General features: G+C 32.0%; 2 non-coding genes across 2 annotated transcripts; both read left to right on the forward strand.

The window, feature by feature from the left end:
* The first annotated feature begins 1791 nt into the window (after positions 1-1791).
* Trnar-ccu (transfer RNA arginine (anticodon CCU)) lies at positions 1792-1864 on the forward strand. The gene has a single exon. It is a non-coding gene; the product is annotated as a tRNA-Arg (tRNA).
* A 1457-nt stretch (positions 1865-3321) lies between these two features.
* Positions 3322-3394, forward strand: Trnar-ccu (transfer RNA arginine (anticodon CCU)). Its single transcript has one exon. It is a non-coding gene; the product is annotated as a tRNA-Arg (tRNA).
* The last annotated feature ends 4721 nt before the right edge of the window (positions 3395-8115 follow it).

Raw genomic sequence — 8115 nt, forward strand, 5'->3', positions numbered from 1 at the left:
TGTTATGTCCCTTGTGCCTGTAATAACACTGGCTCACTCACCCTTCAAATCGGAACACAACAATACTAAGTACTGCTGTTTTATATAAATTATAATTTAACATATTTCTATGTATGAATTTAATCTATAGTTTCTTGAAAACGTTAATTTAATCTTTAAATCAGACTAAAATGTTAGTGACCACTGATGGAAACGGCATTAGAGGAAAATTTACAGGTATGTTGTGAAACGACTTTCTTGGTAGACTTAAGCTGAGCTTTGGCTAGAAACGTTCAAATCCGTTATCCAGTTGCAACAGACCCAAATATAAACCCTTAAATGTGAAATGAAATATGTTCAACTTCTATAATAACATAATAATATTTAAAATAAATCACTTTCCATAAATGAATTAATGTGTTTTGTATCAAAACAAAAAGTTTATCTTCAATTAATCCTTTTCATTTGTAATCTATATGATCAGAAAAGCATTTATAATAATGGGTATGTTACAGAAATTGGTCGAGATAAATCTTTTTTTAAATGGAAAATATACTTGTATTAGATAGAAAATATACTTCTACTACTAAATCGAATTTTAAAAAATGTCTGTATTCATTTCTGCACATACTAATAATATTGCTCAGTCGAAATTCTTCACAATTTTTAATCCATTTACTCTCATTGTTGGACATAGGCTGGTTTTGTATTATATCCTAATATTGTAATCATTCTTTATATTATCAAAGTTATTTTTACATTAGATCATTAGACAAAGTTAAAAATAGCTGTGGCATCCTCTATAATATAGAAATGAGTGTATCATTTGTACGAAATTATCTGGACATAGTATACAAACAAACCGTAAGTTCTTCACGTACATGTGTTAAATTTATAAAATATTACACAATAATAGAACCAATAAATTTTACATAGCAATATTTTTCATAATCTGACAGACGGGGAAAAGGATTCGTCACGTGACTCGCGTTATATAAACGAATTGTCTACAATAAAAACTATATATCTCATTGATGTATTGCATTCTATGTTTTACTTGTCTATGATATTTGTAAAAAAAAATCATAACATAAAAAGAGAAAAAGTGCAAGAAAGAGAAGACACTAACACACTTATGTTTTTATTTCATTACAATTAATCGGAATCATCGACCTTTATAATTTTTATTTATACTTAATATGGTCTATTTCCAAAACTATTAAAGGCAAGTAAGTATTGGTAATATTTTTAAGAGTTATGGCTTATTTTTACTATTTAATATTTAGTTTGCCTCAAAAACTCAGACTTAGCTAGACTCAAAGTAATACTTGGTGGTTTGGTTTTGTGCAAGCCGCTTAACAGCAATACTTAGCATTGTTGCGTTCTTGTTTGAAGGGTGAGTGAGCCAGTGTAACTGTAGACACAAAGAAGATAACATCTTAGTTCCCAAGTTTGGTGGCACATTGGCTAGTAAGAAATGTATTGTATTGTAAGGAATGGTTTCTTGGCGATTGGCGATGAAAGGAAAGAAATATTTCTTACATTAGTGCGGTGGTGACCACTTACCATCAGGTGGCCAACTTGCCCGGCCGCCTTTCTATAACATAAAAAAATACTTTTTAGATATGTTAAGGTTTCTCTATTTATAATTACTTATTAATTCATAAATATAACCGCATGAAATGATATCAAGAATTCTAGGTTTTTACGTATTCAATCAATTGCAATTAATAAAAAATAAAAATATTACAAGCCAATATTTAGTAAAATAGCCGATAAGAACGAATGACTATTTCACTTAACATGTTGTGAGCCCCTGTGGCCTAATGGATAAGGCATCGGCCTCCTAAGCCGGGGACTGTGGGTTCGAGTCCCACCAGGGGTAATTAAATGCCTCTCGCATACTTTCTTTTTTATTTAATAAATATATTTTTATAAACTTTATGTTTAATTTTCTATTCTCCAAATTATTAAAATTCCGGGTTTCGTAATTCAAATTTAGTTGATTTTTTTAGAAGACGAATTATGTCCCATTATTAAATCAAAGTTCGTAAGTGTTTTTTTCGCATCAATCACGTGTTTTCAAGATGTACTTCAACAACGATCTTTAATTCAAATAGGCATTTTTTACGTTAAAATAGAAGAATTTTCATCGTAAACCATATTCCATTCTCCCTTGCAAAGTTGCGGGTTTTACTAATTTTATAAAATAATTTAATTTTAAATTATTAGTTTCTTTTAGTACGAGTTATAATTTTATATCAATCTCAGTATATAGACTTTAAATTTTATGTGTAATACATTATTTTAATACGTATGTAAATAATAAAATAAAGTCGCTTAAAATGACTTAATCATTGAACTTATCATTCGTCGTAATTGAGTTCAGTCGATACTTTTTTCTTTTTACTTTGAACAAAATATTCGCGTCATTATTTCGTCTATTGAAGTAATTCCTTATAAAATAATGAATTCATACGTTACATTTTTTTTTAAATTCATAAGAATACGATAAAATAAAATAACTTACATATATCGATTTACAACTTAAGTACCGTATATACAAACATTATATATTAAGATTGTTGTTGTGCTTATAATAGATCTCTAGCTTTTATTTTAACAGCGTGATGGTAAAAGCTCTAAACCGTCACCTGAAATAAAAGAGGCATTAGCCCAGTGGGACATTTATTTTACAGGTAAATGAGCGGATTAACCTGGGTAACAATTCTAATAATTTAACCCGATTACGATACGTTCCCGATTCAATTCTAATACAACTTTGTCTATTCTATATCTATTCGGATCTGAGCCAAACCGATACGATGTTACCTAATACAGTAATGTCAAAACCATAAGTAATTGTAAACTTTTATAGCAATAGTATATAATTCAATTAAAGAATAGGAAAATGGATAAACGCAACGATTACGCTCCGATTCGATTTCGATAAAGTGACAACTTGATAGTAGAATTGGGTGTTGCTGAACCAATAAATATTACTGAGATTTAAAATAAGGATCTTTGGTAGAAATATTGAACGAAAAGCCGGTACACAACCACAAAGACCATAATGGGTACAAATCATCATCCACTGTCATCCACTGCTTATAATATTTACCTACTTGTAAAATTTATTTTAAATTGATTGGAGGATAGTAAAAAAAAATACTGAACAAAAAAGGACTACGTTAAATAGCGGCAATGATGCTAGTATTTCTAAGATAAATCGTAATTTCGATTAATAGGACGAAAAACTAATCAGCCTTTGTGTCACCAATGCAGGTCTTTTATAAAAATAGCAAATTAGAATCAATTACATATTCATATACATAACTGTAAGCCCCTGTGGCCTAATGGATAAGGCATCGGCCTCCTAAGCCGGGGATTGTGGGTTCGAGTCCCACCAGGGGTATTACAGGCTTTCTTTTTATAAACTAAGCAGTTAGAGATTCAATTAATTTATCAGTTATTTTTATCGAAGGCTAATAATGTTTAATTCGAATATTTAATTACGTGTTGTTGCGCCTCGTTTATATTTAAAATGTCATTCAACGCTTTCATTAAGTTTGTATATATATATATATATAGTATGGACTGTATAATATATTTTTTATATTGTATATATTTTATAAAAGCGATAACTGAGGTGTTTTTATAGTCAAGTACATATTTACGGGTAAAATGTACAAAGCCAGCAGAGGACACGGTACTCCTTCATCTAAGCTTATATAAAAATATTTTATAAAAAGGTATCCCACGTTATAAGTTGAAAGTGCGAAATAAAATAAAATTAGCCTAAAATTCTCGTTTAGATGAAAAGCGAAATGTCCTACACAAGTGTAGTAAGCTTACATTTTCGTCCGCAGAACACAAATTAACTCAAAAATGGTATACTGTTACGTTAATATTTTAAGTTATCATAGGATAAAGAGATATCTTTTTTGATATAGAATAGGTAGGCGGACGAGCAAATGGGCCACCTGATGGTAAATGGTCACCAACGCTCATGTACATCGGCGTTGTAAGAAATGTTAACCATCGCTTATATTGCCAATATGCCACCAACCTTGGAAACTAAGATGTTATGTCCCTTGTGCCTGTAAATATACTGGCTCATTCACCTTTAAACCGGAACACAACAATACCAAGTACTGCTGTTTTGCGGTAGAATATCTGATGAGTGGGTGGTACCTACCCAGACGAGCTTGCACAAAGCCAAGATATTTAATATATGTCAGCACAAAATATCCGCTTTATATCGTCAATGCGTAATGCGATCATTAGAACACAAAAATATTAAATATTTCTGTACGTTACGTTTACGTTTACGGTAGAATATCATGTGGTGATGTATGTTAGCCCGTCTGGGTCGGTAACCCAGACGGGCTAACATACATCACCACCTAAATCATAAATCAGCATATGTACATGACAAAAGTAAAACGTTGTGTTCACTATACGTTAATTATTTAAATGCAACTTCATACGTATTATATTCGTATTCATTCGTATTTTGCGACAGAGACATTTTAAACGAATATTAGAAATAAAAAAATGCATGATTGCATTTTAAGATTTACTTTTATCATGTTCAAAGAAGATACATGTGAATTTTAAGTATTGAGCGTACATATGCGGACAGTGTAATAGTAAGTGTAATGTAATTTAATGTAATGTAATGTAACAGCTAATGGTAAGTGGTCACCACCGTTTACAGGTCATTCAACGTCAATGCACCGTCAAATAATTAAAAAAAAGGAAACATATATCAAATAATCCATTTGCACGACATTCTATCTAAGATACATATTTTTTTTTGTAAAATCAAATAACACATGCCATTTCTATATTACTCCCTGTTCTGTGGTTTCATTAGACATGTTCAATGCTGGCACAGCATACTGTCAACGTTTTCATGCCAAACGCCTCCAACTAAGCCACAGACATGTCTTAGTCCTGATGTACTAAGAAACAGTGTATTTAGAACGAATTTAATAATTTCAACAATTTTGTTTTGTCTTTCGATAATAATCCTTATGTATGTATGTATCCTTATGTATGTAGCTTGGGAAATATTTTTTATGTTTAAATGTTTAGTATATTGTTCTTTTTGATTATGTGTTTTTTTTTAATGTAGAACAAAGAAATATTCCCAGCCACGTCTATTTAAATTGTATCTGTATTGTCATTGTAAATATAATTAAACCTGTGCGTTTGGGCCTAATGAAAGATGTATAAACTTAAAACTATGAAATGGTAGTATTTCTTTGAATTTTAATTTTTTTTGTAGTATCGTAAGTGAAAATTTCATATATTAGATATAATTTTACTGTTATCCAATTGCAATAAGTCACACTCACAGTTGAACACTCATACTTAACAATTAGCGAGTCAGTAACACGAACTCCTAAGATTCCCTAACAAAAAATCTCTCAACGCGCCTAAATAAGTTTTCACATTTAAAAGCAATGTAACCAATAATAATTTTCCACTGCTGGACTAAGACCTCCATTCCAGTGGAACACATGTATTTTGTGCGTGTATATTATTTTCAGTTAGTATTTCAGTTCAACTTGAATGTACCGACATCTATGCAACAATAATTTTTACTATTTATCGGTATTGCTTACTTTATGTTAACAATTGCCAAATAATACAGTCAGAAAATAAGCCCAAAGAATCTTTTGAACTCATTTTGACCGAAATATTCGACTTTCATTACAATTTTTCTGCCGATGAATCTCCAAATAAAAACATTCATGAAATCAAATATGAATTGAATTTAAAGCTTTTGCTGAATTTGCATTTCATTTATCCAGAACGAAACGCGTAAGGTACTTGCACCAAATTTGAAACCATAACTCGAGTATTTTTAAACCAACATCAACAAAAATCACGAAATATGACACGGGAAATAATAATAGAAAATGATACGTTTACACTATTATCAAATTTACTCCATATTTTTAAAGGCAATGTTCAAGTGTGTTAGCAAAACATTAATCTTAAAAGCTATTTCCAATCTGTCCTCCCCTTATATGATGCAGGAAAATCACATAAAATAGGTAACCTAAATCGGTAGCTTAATTAAGACTCTTAATGTGAATATGTTTTCCTAACGAAGCAATATCGTGAATCTATATAATAAAAGCAAAAGTATCTCTGTCTGTATATAACGGTTTCATGGTTAAATCAATGAACTGAGTTTGATGAAATTTGGTATGAAGCATGCTTAAAACCTTTTTTTTTTTTGTTTCGCTGGAAAAACTCGTTTACGCGTTTCCCCCACTTGAAGTGGAGGAAACACGCCGGAATACCCATTAAAAAACCAGCGGTACCCACACCGCCTTTTCGAGGGGCGTCACAGGATCGCTTGCGCATACTACCGTGAAGCCCCGACGGTTGGCCCGCCTCTGCAGGCCTCCAAATCCTAGGGGGTTCTCAGGGTACAAAGACTCCCTAACCCCGGCAACACTTACGGCGGGAGGAGAAGATGCGCATAGCGCCGACGCCTTCTCCCCGGTCTTATTCGGCGAAGCGAGTCAGCGGAGGCCCTCTCACCTCTACAACAAAAAGCCCTACCACCAGCTTAGTATAGTCTCCCATCCCCACTATTACAAGCAATATGACCTTGATTTCGCAAACATATTTACATGAATGTATTTTAATTGAGTCTTACTCGACATTTTAGTTCCGTAATCCTTGCTAACATTATAAATGGTGACGTGAGTTTGCTTGTTACGTTCTCACGTCTTAACTACTGAACCGATCATGATGAAATTTTGCATACACGTTGTCAGAGGTACAGAAAAGGATATAGGTTACCCATCAACCCACTTACACGCGAGCAAAGTGGTAGTCGGAAAGTAGTGGTCTTATATTTTTAAAGCTCCTTACTCGGAGAAGATAGTTACTAACTCACTAGAGCCTATAATTACACAGTTCATTCATTTTACAAGCTAGAATAGTTTAAAGCATTTTAATTACACTTCGATCTGAATTCTGTTTATTACTAAGCCTTGATGAGTCGTAGTACTAATCTTCTATACTAATAAAATCGTTTTTCTCTACTCACTACAGCTACAGCCTATTAATTACTCGCAATGAACGCTATAAATGGTAATAAAAATATGTTGTATGAATTTTACCCGGACGAAGTCGAGAGGGGAGGCAGTCCAAAAAGATTGTTGTCATGGCCACCTAAATATCACTCACTTATAATCGATACATGCCTACCGTACCTACTAAGGTGGATCCGCGCCTGACAGGCAGCTAGTACTATAAAAAGAAATATTTTATCTCAACTACCTTCAAATAAAATTGTCTTTAATGTAATGAGATATAAGTATCAAAAATTCTAATTTGTATAATACCTTCTCCGACTGCATAATTGTTTCATGGTTGCAAGATGTAATAGGAATTCCTTTGTGTATCATACGATGGAAGGCCCAGCTTGCAAGGCGTAGTGTGGCATAACTTAAGAAGCTAAGCTGGGTTAAAAGTGATACTATGTTAAGTTAATATTCTATAGCTTGAGAATTTAATTTAATTTACTAATATAATTTGAACATGGAGCGTGTTTATTAATTTTTCTTTAAGGTTTTTTAATTTTCATGTCGAATTAAATGTGTCGTATAATGTAGTCAGGTCTAAGTCAAGACTTTTAAAAACTTATAATATATCAAAATAATATAAAGTCTTAATATAAAGCCGATACAGAAAATATAACCATTTTTTTACGGGTATTTTATCCTAGCGGCATGTCAAACCCATTATAACCATTAATAATTTAAAAAAAAATACTTTAGTCTTCTATATTCATAATAGAGTTCAATAGTAAGGTTTTTAAAAGTATTATTTACAATATGATGAATAATAACAATATTTTTTATTTAAAGTGGGTAGTTAGGCTGGCAATAGAATTACTTGGTGACATTAGTCCTGTAAGAAATATTATCCATTCCTTACATCATCAACGCACCAGTAACCTGTAGAACTAAGATTTTAAGTCTATTGAGCAGGTGTAACAGCTCAATCAACCTTCAAGTATCAGTTTGTCGGTAGAATTATGATAACTGACTGAAATGACTCATAACAATGAGGTCCTACCTGGACGGGATAACACAAAGCCTT

Source organism: Nymphalis io, chromosome 7 (assembly GCF_905147045.1).
Source record: "Nymphalis io chromosome 7, ilAglIoxx1.1, whole genome shotgun sequence".
In the NCBI taxonomy this organism is placed as follows: Eukaryota; Metazoa; Arthropoda; class Insecta; order Lepidoptera; family Nymphalidae; genus Nymphalis; species Nymphalis io.